This window comes from Stenella coeruleoalba (genome assembly GCF_951394435.1).
Source record: "Stenella coeruleoalba genome assembly, contig: scaffold_130, whole genome shotgun sequence".
NCBI lineage: Eukaryota > Metazoa > Chordata > Mammalia > Artiodactyla > Delphinidae > Stenella > Stenella coeruleoalba.
In genome coordinates this window covers 472964-486769 of record NW_027645958.1, presented here as the reverse complement: position 1 = coordinate 486769, position 13806 = coordinate 472964, and the positions used below count along the sequence as shown (strand labels likewise).

Here is a 13806-nt window from a genome sequence, read left to right as displayed (position 1 = left end):
ACCCCAAAGTTTGGGACGCCTCTGTTTACAAGAACCTCGTTTACAGTACAAGTTCAACATCGCAGAAAGTGAAAAATGGATAAAGAAGTTGTGGTATTCACTTACAAAGCAATATCACTCAGCAATGAAATCTCTGTCATCAGGCCCTGAGCAGCACAATGAGTGGATTCAGGTATGATGATTCTAACTGAAATAAGTCACACAGAAAAAGAAACATCATAAGATATCAGTAATACACGGAATGGAAACTTGGCTACACAGGAACTGAATTACAGAACAGAACAGTGTCTCAAATTTAGAAAAACAACTTATGCTTGCTTAAGGGTAAAGGTGAGTTGGGGTGCTGCATAAAACCAGAGATTGAAATGAGCACAGATAAAGTTCCTTAAGCCAAATATGGAATAGACAAGAGCTACTCCTTGCTCAACAAAATGGACTCAACACCGCGTATTAAACGCCTAAGAATGTACCTGACTTGTAAGTATTTTAAAACCTATGGATTGTTATGTCTCCGAAAGAGAATCAAGCATGTGTACAGGGGTATAAACGCAGCAGTGATAGGATTGGAGAGGTTCGGTGAGCAAATGAAGACCCTTTGAAGTCATATTACATGGTATCCATTCCACGGGTTTCAACTACCCAGGTTTAAGGTATTCTTCCTTCAGCTAAAACATGCATGTGGAACCTAGAGTATGATCCACCATGTGATCGGGAGACATGTTCAAATATGTCTCAGTTTTCCTCCCCTGGTACTCGGGTGCAACATTCCAGACGCTTTACTAACACTCTCCCCACTTGGAGAGTCAGTCCCTTTAACCTCCTGTTTGGCCCAGTTTGCAATTTCTGCGGAAGATGAACAGGAATAGCGAGAACCAATGAGAGGCCAGCTGGAGGTGTCTGGACGGGCCAATTGAACTCTCATTTCCCACCAGGAAGAGGAATTAATCAAAGGCTCAGCGTGCCGTGCCGGAACCAGATTAGGGCCTGAAGCCATCCTGCGGTGTTGCGGCCAGCTCAAAAGAAAGCGAGTTGAGGAAAGGAGGTCAGGGGCACTGTAATTCACAAACCTGCAGAGTTATAAATGACAGCTATCGTCCAAAAATAGACTGAAGTAAGGCTGCCAAGAGGACTTGAAAGCGGGGCAGAATTGCAGGAAACCGATTTCAGGAGGTAGACTGGAATTGCATTGAAAGCATAGGAAAAGAGGCAGAACGTCCACAATGATGCACTTGGCCAAAAAGTGCGTATGCGTTTTTTCCTGAATATATTCAGGAAAAAACGCATACGCCCTTTTTGGCCAACCAAGCAAGCTTGCAAAGGAAATCTGCACTACAATGAAGTCTCACTTCCCCCCGGTCAAAAGGGCCATCTGAAAAAAGTGTAAAATCCAGAAAGGCAGGACAGGCCATGGAGAACTGGGAGCCTTGTTATGCTGATGGGCGGGATGTAAATTGCCAACAACCACTCGGGAGAAGTGTATGGTGTTTCCTGAAACATCTAAAAAACAAAGCAACAGAACCTAGGGCACTTCCACTTATGGTCCTATAGCTTAGGGAAATTAAAATCAAAAAGACACAGCCACCCCAAAGTTTGGAACGGCTCTGTTTACAAGAACCTCGTTTACAGTACAAGTTCAACATCGCAGAAAGTGAAAAATGGATAAAGAAGTTGTGGTATTTACTTACAAAGCAATATCACTCAGCAATGAAATCTGTGTCATCAGGCCCTTAGCAGCACAATGAGTGGATTCAGGTATGATGATTCTAACTGAAATAAGTCACACAGAAAAAGAAACATCATAAGATATCACTAATACACGGAATGTAAACTTGGCTACACAGGAACTGAATTACAGAACAGAACAGGGTCTCACATTTAGAAATCCAACTTATTCTTGCTTAAGGGTAAAGGTGAGTTGGGGTGCTGCATAAAACCAGAGATTGAAATGAGCACAGATAAAGTTCCTTAAGCCAAATATGGAATAGACAAGAGCTACTCCTTGCTCAACGAAATGGACTCAACACCCCATATTAAACGCCTAAGAATGTACCTGACTAGTAAGTATCTTAAAACCTATTGATTGCTATGTCTCCGAAAGAGAATCAAGCATGTGTACAGGGGCATAAACGCAGCAGTGATAGGATTGGAGAGGTTCGGTGAGCAAATGAAGACCCTTTGAAGTCATATTGCATGGTACCCATTCCACGGGTTTCAACTACCCAGGTTTAAGGTATTCTTCCTTCAGCTAAAACATGCATGTGGAACCTAGAGTATGATCAACCATGTGATCGGGAGACATGTTCAAATATGTCTCAGTTTTCCTCCCCTGGTACTCGGGTGCAACATTCCAGACGCTTTACTAACACTCTCCCGACTTGGAGAGTCAGTCCCTTTAGCTTCCTGTTTGGCCCAGTTTGCAATTTCTGCGGAAGATGAACAGGAATAGCGAGAACCAATGAGAGCCTAGCTGGAGGTGTCTGGACGGGCAAATTTAACTCTCATTTCCCAACAGGAAGAGGAAATAACCAAAGGCTCAGCGTGCCGTGCCGGAACCAGATTAGGGCCTGAAGCCATCCTGCGATGTTGCGGCCAGGGCACAAGAAAGCGAGTTGAAGAAAGGAGCTCAGGGGCACTGTAATTCACAAACCTGCAGAGTTATAAATGACAGCTATCGTCCAAAAATAGACTGAAGTAAGGCTGCCAAGAGGACTTGAAAGCGGGGCAGAATTGCAGGAAACCGATTACAGGAGGTAGACTGGAATTGCATTGAAAGCATAGGAAAAGAGGCAGAATGTCCACAATGATGCACTTGGCCAAAAAGGGCGTATGCGTTTTTTCCTGAATATATTCAGGAAAAAACGCATACACCCTTTTTGGCCAACCAAGCAAGCTTGCAAAGGAAATCTGCACTACAATGAAGTCTCACTTCCCCCCGGTCAAAAGGGCCATCTGAAAAAAGTGTAAAATCCAGAAATGCAACAGGCCATGGAGAACTGGGAGCCTTGTTATGCTGATGGGCGGGATGTAAATTGCCAACAACCACTCGGGAGAAGTGTATGGTGTTTCCTGAAACATCTAAAAAACAAAGCAACAGAACCTAGGGCACTTCCACTTATGGTCCTATAGCTTAGGGAAATTAAAATCAAAAAGACACAGCCACCCCAAAGTTTGGAACGGCTCTGTTTACAAGAACCTCGTTTACAGTACAAGTTCAACATCGCAGAAAGTGAAAAAGGGATAAAGAAGTTGTGGTATTCACTTACAAAGCAATATCACTCAGCAATGAAATCTATGTCATCAGGCCCTTAGCAGCACAATGAGTGGATTCAGGTATGATGATTCTAACTGAAATAAGTCACACAGAAAAAGAAACATCATAAGATATCAGTAATACACGGAATGGAAACTTGGCTACACAGGAACTGAATTACAGAACAGAACAGGGTCTCAAATTTAGAAAAACAACTTATGCTTGCTTAAGGGTAAAGGTGAGTTGGGGTGCTGCATAAAACCAGAGATTGAAATGAGCACAGATAAAGTTCCTTAAGCCAAATATGGAATAGACAAGAGCTACTCCTTGCTCAACGAAATGGACTCAACACCGCATATTAAACGCCTAAGAATGTACCTGACTAGTAAGTAACTTAAAACTTATGGATTGCTATGTCTCCGAAAGAGAATCAAGCATGTGTACAGGGGCATAAACGCAGCAGTGATAGGATTGGAGAGGTTCGGTGAGCAAATGAAGACCCTTTGAAGTCATATTGCATGGTACCCATTCCACGGGTTTCAACTACCCAGGTTTAAGGTATTCTTCCTTCAGCTAAAACATGCATGTGGAACCCAAGTATGATCAACCATGTGAACGGGAGACGTGTTCAAATATGTCTCAGTTTTCCTCCCCTGGTACTCGGGTGCAACATTCCAGACGCTTTACTAACACTCTCCCCACTTGGAGAGTCAGTCCCTTTAACCTCCTGTTTGGCCCAGTTTGCAATTTCTGCGGAAGATGAACAGGAATAGCGAGATCCAATGAGAGGCTAGCTGGAGGTGTCTGGACGGGCAAATTTAACTCTCATTTCCCACCAGGAAGAGGAATTAACCAAAGGCTCAGCATGCCGGGCCGGAACAGGATTAGGGCCTGAAGCCATCCTGCGGTGTTGCGGCCAGCTCAAAAGAAAGCGAGTTGAAGAAAGGAGCTCAGGGGCACTGTAATTCACAAACCTGCAGAGTTATAAATGACAGCTATCGTCCAAAAATACACTGAAGTAAGGCTGCCAAGAGGACTTGAAAGCGGGACAGAATTGCAGGAAACCGATTTCAGGAGGTAGACTGGAATTGCATTGAAAGCATAGGAAAAGAGGCAGAACGTCCACAATGATGCACTTGGCCAAAAAGTGCGTATGCGTTTTTTCCTGAATATATTCAGGAAAAAACGCATACGCCCTTTTTGGCCAACCAAGAAAGCTTGCAAAGGAAATCTGCACTACAATGAAGTCTCACTTCCCCCCGGTCAAAAGGGCCATCTGAAAAAAGTGTAAAATCCAGAAAGGCAGGACAGGCCATGGAGAACTGGGAGCCTTGTTATGCTGATGGGCGGGATGTAAATTGCCAACAGACACTCGAGAGAAGTGTATGGTGTTTCCTGAAACATCTAAAAAACAAAGCAACAGAGCCTAGGGCACTTCCACTTATGGTCCTATAGCTTAGGGAAATTAAAATCAAAAAGACACAGCCACCCCAAAGTTTGGGACGCCTCTGTTTACAAGAACCTCGTTTACAGTACAAGTTCAACATCGCAGAAAGTGAAAAATGGATAAAGAAGTTGTGGTATTTACTTACAAAGCAATATCACTCAGCAATGAAATCTATGTCATCAGGCCCTTAGCAGCACAATGAGTGGATTCAGGTATGATGATTCTAACTGAAATAAGTCACACAGAAAAAGAAACATCATAAGATATCAGTAATACACAGAATGGAACCTTGGCTACACAGGAACTGAATTACAGAACAGAACAGGGTCTCAAATTTAGAAAACCAACTTATTCTTGCTTAAGGGTAAAGGTGAGTTGGGGTGCTGCATAAAACCAGAGATTGAAATGAGCACAGATAAAGTTCCTTAAGTCAAATATGGAATAGACAAGAGCTACTCCTTGCTCAACGAAATGGACTCAACACCGCATATTAAACGCCTAAGAATGTACCTGACTAGTAAGTATCGTAAAACCTATGGATTGCTATGTCTCCAAAAGAGAATCAAGCATGTGTACAGGGGCATAAACGCAGCAGTGATAGGATTGGAGAGGTTTGGTGAGCAAATGAAGACCCTTTGAAGTCATATTGCATGGTACCCATTACACGGGTCTCAACTCTCCAGGTTTAAGGTATTCTTCCTTCAGCTAAAACATGCATGTGGAACCCAAGTATGATCAACCATGTGAACGGGAGTCGTGTTCAAATATGTCTCAGTTTTCCTCCCCTGGTACTCGGGTGCAACATTCCAGACGCTTTACTAACACTCTCCCCACTTGGAGAGTCAGCACCTTTAACCTCCTGTTTGGCCCAGTTTGCAATTTCTGCGGAAGATGAACAGGAATAGCGAGAACCAATGAGAGGCTAGCTGGAGGTGTCTGGACGGGCCAATTGAACTCTCATTTCCCACCAGGAAGAGGAATTAACCAAAGGCTCAGCGTGCCGTGCCGAAACCAGATTAGGGCCTGAAGCCATCCTGCGGTGTTGCGGCCAGGTCACAAGAAAGCGAGTTGAAGAAAGGAGCTCAGGGGCACTGTAATTCACAAACCTGCAGAGTTATAAATGACAGCAATCGTCCAAAAATAGACTGAAGTAAGGCTGCCAAGAGGACTTGAAAGCGGGGCAGAATTGCAGGAAACCGATTTCAGGAGGTAGACTGGAATTGCATTGAAAGCATAGGAAAAGAGGCAGAACGTCCACAATGATGCACTTGGCCAAAAAGGGCGTATGCGTTTTTTCCTGAATATATTCAGGAAAAAACGCATACGCCCTTTTTGGCCAACCAAGCAAGCTTGCAAAGGAAATCTGCACTACAATGAAGTCTCACTTCCCCCCGGTCAAAAGGGCCATCTGAAAAAAGTGTAAAATCCAGAAAGGCAGGACAGGCCATGGAGAACTGGGAGCCTTGTTATGCTGAAGGGCGGGATGTAAATTGCCAACAACCACTGGGGAGAAGTGTATGGTGTTTCCTGAAACATCTAAAAAACAAAGCAACAGAGCCTAGGGCACTTCCACTTATGGTCCTATAGCTTAGGGAATTTAAAATCAAAAAGACACAGCCACCCCAAAGTTTGGAACGGCTCTGTTTACAAGAACCTCGTTTACAGTACAAGTTCAACATCGCAGAAAGTGAAAAATGGATAAAGAAGTTGTGGTATTTACTTACAAAGCAATATCACTCAGCAATGAAATCTGTGTCATCTGGCCCTTAGCAGCACAATGAGTGGATTCAGGTATGATGATTCTAACTGAAATAAGTCACACAGAAAAAGAAACATCATAAGATATCAGTAGGGCGGAGGTCGGGGCTGCGTAGTGGGAGGCGGACTGGCGAGGGGCGCCGGAAGAGCTGCAGGTGCGGCCCAGCGGCCGATTCCGCGGGCCCGCCGAGCCAGGAGGTACTGAGCCGCCGCCGCCGCCGCCGCCGCCCTCGGCCCGGCCTGCAGCGGGGTATGGGGGCGGTGCGGCCCCTCGGCCCCCTCCCCCTCTCTCCCTCCTCTCCACCCCTCCCCTTCCCGTGGTCCCGGGCTCCCGGACCCTCCCCCAGGGCCGCATTCTCCTCTCCCCGTCTTCCTGTCCTCTTCCGCTGTCCTCTCGTTCCCCACCCCCAAGCATAAACACCCCTCCGCGTCCCAGGCGTCTCCCGTCACCCCTCCCCCCTCCCCGGGGGTCCGCCCTCCAGCGTTCCGGGGGTTCCCGAGGTCTCTCCAGCGGCAGCTTTCTGTAAGCGCGGTCCCGAAGATGGGAGGCGCGGTGAGTGCTGGTGAAGACAACGACGAGCTGATAGACCATCTGAAGGCGGCGCAGTACATCCGCTCCGAGCTGGTGGAGCAGGCCTTCCGAGCTGTTGACCGCGCCGACTATTACCTCGAGGAGTTTAAGGAGAACGCGTACAAGGACCTGGCGTAGAAGCACGGGAACATCCACCTCTCTGCTCCGTGCATCTATTCGGAGGTGATGGAGGCCCTGGACCTGCAGCCTGGCCTTTCCTTCCTGAACCTGGGCAGCGGCACCGGCTACCTCAGCTCCATGGTGGGGCTCATCCTCGGTCCTTTTGGTGTGAACCACGGGGTGGAACTCCATTCAGATGTGACAGAGTATGCGAAGCAGAAGCTGGACTTTTTCATCAGGACGAGTGACAGCTTCGACAAGTTTGACTTCTGCGAGCCCTCCTTCGTCACCGGCAATTGCCTGGAGATCTCTCCAGGCTGCTCTCAGTATGACCGGGTGTACTGCGGGGCAGGCGTGCAGAAGCAGCACGAGGGGTACATGAAGAGCCTCCTCAAAGTCGGGGGCGTCCTGGTCATGCCGCTGGAAGAGAAGTTGACTAAGATAACTCGGACGGGTCCTTCCGCCTGGGAAACCAAAAAGATTCTGGCTGTGTCTTTTGCTCCACTCGTCCAGCCCTGCCAGTCGGAGTCAGGAGAATCACGACTTGTCCACACCCCTGGCGGTTCGCAGCCTCCAGGACCTGGCGCGCATTGCCATCCGGGGCACCATTAAGAAGGTCATCCACCAGGAAGCTGTGAACAAAAACGGGAACGGACTGAAGAACACTCCCAGGTTTAAACGGAGGAGAGTTCGCCGCCGCCGAATGGAAACGATTGTCTTTTTGGACAAAGAGGTGTTTGCCAGTCGGCTCTCCAACCCCTCTGATGACACCAGCTGCGGAGACCTGGAAGACGAGCGGCAAGAAGAAGAGGTGACAACCCCGCCGGACACCAAGCCCGAACCCCCGGTGAACTTCCTGCGTGAGAAGGTCCTGAGCCTCCCTCTGCCAGATCCCCTGAAGTACTACCTGCTTTATTACAGAGAAAAGTAAGTCTGTGGTCCAGGGGAGGAGGCCAAGCCTTCCTGGAGGGCTGCTCGCAGCAGGTGCACTGGAGGAGGAAGGGGCTCCCGCTCTGCATCTCGTCTTCTCGTCTGTCCTTGTCTGTCCTGTAGAGTTTTCATCCAGTCATCTGATTTCTGTAAACATAGTCTGACAAACATAAGGTGCAAGGGGGAATGTCTCAAAAGGGCGAGAGTCTCCTGGAGGAGGGGTTGACTTCACACTCTCAGGAAATGCTGAGGTCTACACGTGGAGGTGGCCTGGAGACCGTTTCTTACACAAGGTACACGTGTCTGCATCAGAAAGGAAAACTGAAGTTGAAATTAATCTGTGTTTCTTATAAAAGGTGAGACAAAAAGCACAAGTTGCTAAGTGTATGAAATCTTTTCTGAGTGGGACACGCCTATGTGCAAGTTTGAATTTTACGGAATCAACCTCTTAATTACTGGCACCGAGTAATTAAAGATTTATTAAAAGATTAATTTAAAAGATTTAACTAAATGTTTTAGTTATTTGGAACGTGGATACTTGATTGAAAAGCCCTCTCTTATTTTAAGTAAATTAATTACATCTTACGTGAGTTGTCAATTGTAATTTTAAAAAACAAAAATTGTGATGGGGAGAGGAATGAACGTATCAGATTGCCAGGTGTCTTTGTGGAATTGCAAAAGAATTCCAAGGCATTTTTTTCTGACACCTTTTGTTACCTTTAAAGTAACCAACATTGAGTAATCCCATCAAAGAAAGTCCTGAAGAATGAAACAAGTGTTGTGTGTAAGTAATGAGCTGCATTACTTTTGCCCCAGAGACAGAGAGTACTGTTGACTCAACTTTAAATACAGTCAACGGTGTCTAAGGCTCAGTCCTCAGAGCAGGTGGGAAGTACTGGCTGCAGGAAATGGATTGGGGACGGTGTAGACGGCCTGTGGGTTGGTGTTTTGTTTTTTTTTTTCAGTTGGCTATTGTTCTGTAATCACATAACAGTACTGATTCATAGATTTTATCTTTTATAATTCTGGAGAAAAATATTTGTTAGTTTTGTAATTTTTCCTAAGAACAAACGCGTGTTTGGTACATTGCATTAGAACAGTTTCACTCAAGTTTGACTTGTGGAATCCATCTTCTCCAGCGCTGTGTGTTGAGAGCTTCCTGTCTTATTAAGTCGTGGGTCTAGAAGAAGAGGCCGTCCTTTTAGTTAGGTGGCAGGATGTTTACAAGTGACACTGCTTCTTCCAAAACATTGGTTCTTTTCAGACTTTTCAGTTTTAACCAAAGTTAAACCCCAAATCAGAGTCATCCAGATTTTATGATTCATTTGATCTCTCAGCCTCTCAGGAGTTGCTGGATTTCAGTGTCTTTGTGGTTTTACCAGCTTCGCGGAGTTCTGGTTATTTTGTTTTGCCATTTATGCTTTTTTAAAGTAACTGAGTCATTTTATCACAGAACACTGCGTGCACACATAGCTGGGAAAGCGGGTGTATTGCCCTAAATGGGTACCGTTAAGCTGTTGTAAAGAAGGGTTTCTTCATAGTCGTGTTTACCTGCCTTTAACTGAACGTCAAGCCTCATTGTCTCAGAGAGAAAAGCATGAGTCACGTTTACTTGCTAAGACTTCGGTTTGCAGATCTTGTTGACGTCATTCTAATTGATTTGTAGAGACCTCTGCAACACGTGGACGTTTTTGGACATGATATCTGAAATATTTTATATTAGGTGGCTTGACTAAATGTTTTTCTGTAATTGTATATGGATTTCCTTTTTTTTCAACCACATTTGCCTTTATGCTAGATTGTAGAAAGTCTTTGCGAGGCATAAGACATGTTTTCCCCTATGTATGTTAAACCTTTCCTAACATTTTGTATTTACATGTTGGTTTGTGACTTTTAAACCAGAATTTGGTTACAAGATATATATATATAGATATTGAATATAATATATGTGAAATAATTTGGTATTGATCTATCTAATAAACATAAAGGAGAATCATCAGTGAGTTTCCCTGTGTGTCAGCACCTTTCTCCGGAGTCAGTATGAGACACTACTTTCTGTTTTCAGACAGATGACTTATATATATAGTCTGTGTTGTCTGCAAGCTCTGTATTGTAAACCACATTCTAGACAATGGCTGACTTTTGTGTTTCGATTAGTCTGTATTTTTATATGTGACTTTCGTCTTGCAAGTAGTGCAGCCATAGACATGTGCAAAACAAGCAACAAATGTATAATATTAAGCACATAAGACAGAAGCCAGCTGCGTATTTAAAAGTATTTTTGCCCATCTGGAACTTTCAGGGGATTAAGGCGAGAAATATGAAACAAAGGTTTTGATGAACTGATACACAAGCGATACCAATAAAGGTAGTTACGGCAAAAAAACAAAAAAAAGATATCAGTAATACACGGAATGTAAACTTGGCTACACAGGAACTGAATTACAGAACAGAACAGGGTCTCAAATTTAGAAAACCAACTTATGCTTGCTTAAGGGTAAAGGTGAGTTGGGGTGCTGCATAAAACCAGATTGAAATGAGCACAGATAAAGTTCCTTAAGCCAAATATGGAATAGACAAGAGCTACTCCTTGCTCAACGAAATGGACTCAACACCGCATATTAAACGCCTAAGAATGTACCTGACTAGTAAGTATCTTAAAACCTAAGGATTGCTATGTCTCCGAAAGAGAATCAAGCATGTGTACAGGGGCATAAACGCAGCAGTGATAGGATTGGAGAGGTTCGGTGAGCAAATGAAGACCCTTTGAAGTCATATTGCATGGTACCCATTCCACGGGTTTCAACTACCCAGGTTTAAGGTATTCTTCCTTCAGCTAAAACATGCATGTGGAACCTAGAGTATGATCAACCATGTGATCGGGAGACGTGTTCAAATATGTCTCAGTTTTCGTACCCTGGTACTCGGGTGCAACATTCCAGACGCTTTACTAACACTCTCCCCACTTGGAGAGTCAGTCCCTTTAACCTCCTGTTTGGCCCAGTTTGCAATTTCTGCGGAAGATGAACAGGAATAGCGAGAACCAATGAGAGACTAGCTGGAGGTGTCTGGACGGGCAAATTTAACTCTCATTTCCCACCAGGAAGAGGAATTAACCAAAGGCTCAGCGTGCCGTGCCGGAACCAGATTAGGGCCTGAAGCCATCCTGCGGTGTTGCGGCCAGGTCACAAGAAAGCGAGTTGAAGAAAGGAGCTCAGGGGCACTGTAATTCACAAACCTGCAGAGTTATAAATGACAGCTATCGTCCAAAAATAGACTGAAGTAAGGCTGCCAAGAGGACTTGAAAGCGGGGCAGAATTGCAGGAAACCGATTTCAGGAGGTAGACTGGAATTGCATTGAAAGCATAGGAAAAGAGGCAGAACGTCCACAATGATGCACTTGGCCAAAAAGGGCGTATGCGTTTTTTCCTGAATATATTCAGGAAAAAACGCATACGCCCTTTTTGGCCAACCAAGCAAGCTTGCAAAGGAAATCTGCACTACAATGAAGTCTCACTTCCCCCCGGTCAAAAGGGCCATCTGAAAAAAGTGTAAAATCCAGAAAGGCAGGACAGGCCATGGAGAACTGGGAGCCTTGTTATGCTGATGGGCGGGATGTAAATTGCCAACAACCACTCGGGAGAAGTGTATGGTGTTTCCTGAAACATCTAAAAAACAAAGCAACAGAACCTAGGGCACTTCCACTTATGGTCCTATAGCTAGGGGAAATTAAAATCAAAAAGACACAGCCACCCCAAAGTTTGGAACGGCTCTGTTTACAAGAACCTCGTTTACAGTACAAGTTCAACATCGCAGAAAGTGAAAAATGGATAAAGAAGTTGTGGTATTTACTTACAAAGCAATATCACTCAGCAATGAAATCTGTGTCATCAGGCCCTTAGCAGCACAATGAGTGGATTCAGGTATGATGATTCTAACTGAAATAAGTCACACAGAAAAAGAAACATCATAAGATATCAGTAATACACGGAATGTAAACTTGGCTACACAGGAACTGAATTACAGAACAGAACAGGGTCTCAAATTTAGAAAACCAACTTATGCTTGCTTAAGGGGAAAGGTGAGTTGGGGTGCTGCATAAAACCAGAGATTGAAATGAGCACAGATAAAGTTCCTTAAGCCAAATATGGAATAGACAAGAGCTTCTCCTTGCTCAACGAAATGGACTCAACACCGCATATTCAACGCCTAAGAATGTACCTGACTAGTAAGTATCTTAAAACCTATGGATTGCTATGTCTCCAAAAGAGAATCAAGCATGTGTACAGGGGCATAAACGCAGCAGTGATAGGATTGGAGAGGTTCGGTGAGCAAATGAAGACCCTTTGAAGTCATATTGCATGGTACCCATTCCACGGGTTTCAACTACCCAGGTTTAAGGTATTCTTCCTTCAGCTAAAACATGCATGTGGAACCTAGAGTATGATCAACCATGTGATCGGGAGACGTGTTCAAATATGTCTCAGTTTTCGTACCCTGGTACTCGGGTGCAACATTCCAGACGCTTTACTAACACTCTCCCCACTTGGAGAGTCAGCGCCTTTAACCTCCTGTTTGGCCCAGTTTGCAATTTCTTGGAAGATGAACAGGAATAGTGAGAACCAATGAGAGACTAGCTGGAGGTGTCTGGACGGGCAAATTTAACTCTCATTTCCCACCAGGAAGAGGAAATAACCAAAGGCTCAGCGTGCCGTGCCGGAACCAGATTAGGGCCTGAAGCCATCCTGCGGTGTTGCGGCCAGGTCACAAGAAAGCGAGTTGAAGAAAGGAGCTCAGGGGCACTGTAATTCACAAACCTGCAGAGTTATAAATGACAGCTATCGTCCAAAAATAGACTGAAGTAAGGCTGCCAAGAGGACTTGAAAGCGGGGCAGAATTGCAGGAAACCGATTTCAGGAGGTAGACTGGAATTGCATTGAAAGCATAGGAAAAGAGGCAGAACGTCCACAATGATGCACTTGGCCAAAAAGGGCGTATGCGTTTTTTCCTGAATATATTCAGGAAAAAACGCATACGCCCTTTTTGGCCAACCAAGCAAGCTTGCAAAGGAAATCTGCACTACAATGAAGTCTCACTTCTCCCCGGTCAAAATGGCCATCTGAAAAAAGTGTAAAATCCAGAAAGGCAGGACAGGCCATGGAGAACTGGGAGCCTTGTTATGCTGATGGGCGGGATGTAAATTACCAACAGACACTCAGGAGAAGTGTATGGTGTTTCCTGAAACATCTAAAAAACAAAGCAACAGAGCCTAGGGCACTGCCACTTATGGTCCTATAGCTTAGGGAAATTAAAATCAAAAAGACACAGCCACCCCAAAGTTTGGGACGCCTCTGTTTACAAGAACCTCGTTTACAGTACAAGTTCAACATCGCAGAAAGTGAAAAATGGATAAAAAAGTTGTGGTATTTACTTACAAAGCAATATCACTCAGCAATGAAATCTGTGTCATCAGGCCCTTAGCAGCACAATGAGTGGATTCAGGTATGATGATTCTAACTGAAATAAGTCACACAGAAAAAGAAACATCATAAGATATCAGTAATACACGGAATGGAAACTTGGCTACACAGGAACTGAATTACAGAACAGAACAGGGTCTCAAATTTAGAAAACCAACTTATGCTTGCTTAAGGGGAAAGGTGAGTTGGGGTGCTGCATAAAACCAGAGATTGAAATGAGCACAGATAAAGTTCCTTAAGCCAAATATGG

The 13806-nt window shown here is 44.8% G+C and overlaps 1 long non-coding RNA gene and 1 pseudogene across 2 annotated transcripts in view; one reads left to right on the top strand and one right to left on the bottom strand.

The window, feature by feature from the left end:
* LOC307181451 overlaps positions 1 to 13806 on the bottom strand; it is a 606646-nt gene that overhangs the window by 407255 nt on the left and 185585 nt on the right. The window lies entirely within an intron of this gene.
* On the top strand, positions 6444 to 8077 carry LOC307181450 (protein-L-isoaspartate O-methyltransferase domain-containing protein 2-like; annotated as a pseudogene). The gene has a single exon. The product of its transcript is annotated as a protein-L-isoaspartate O-methyltransferase domain-containing protein 2-like (transcript).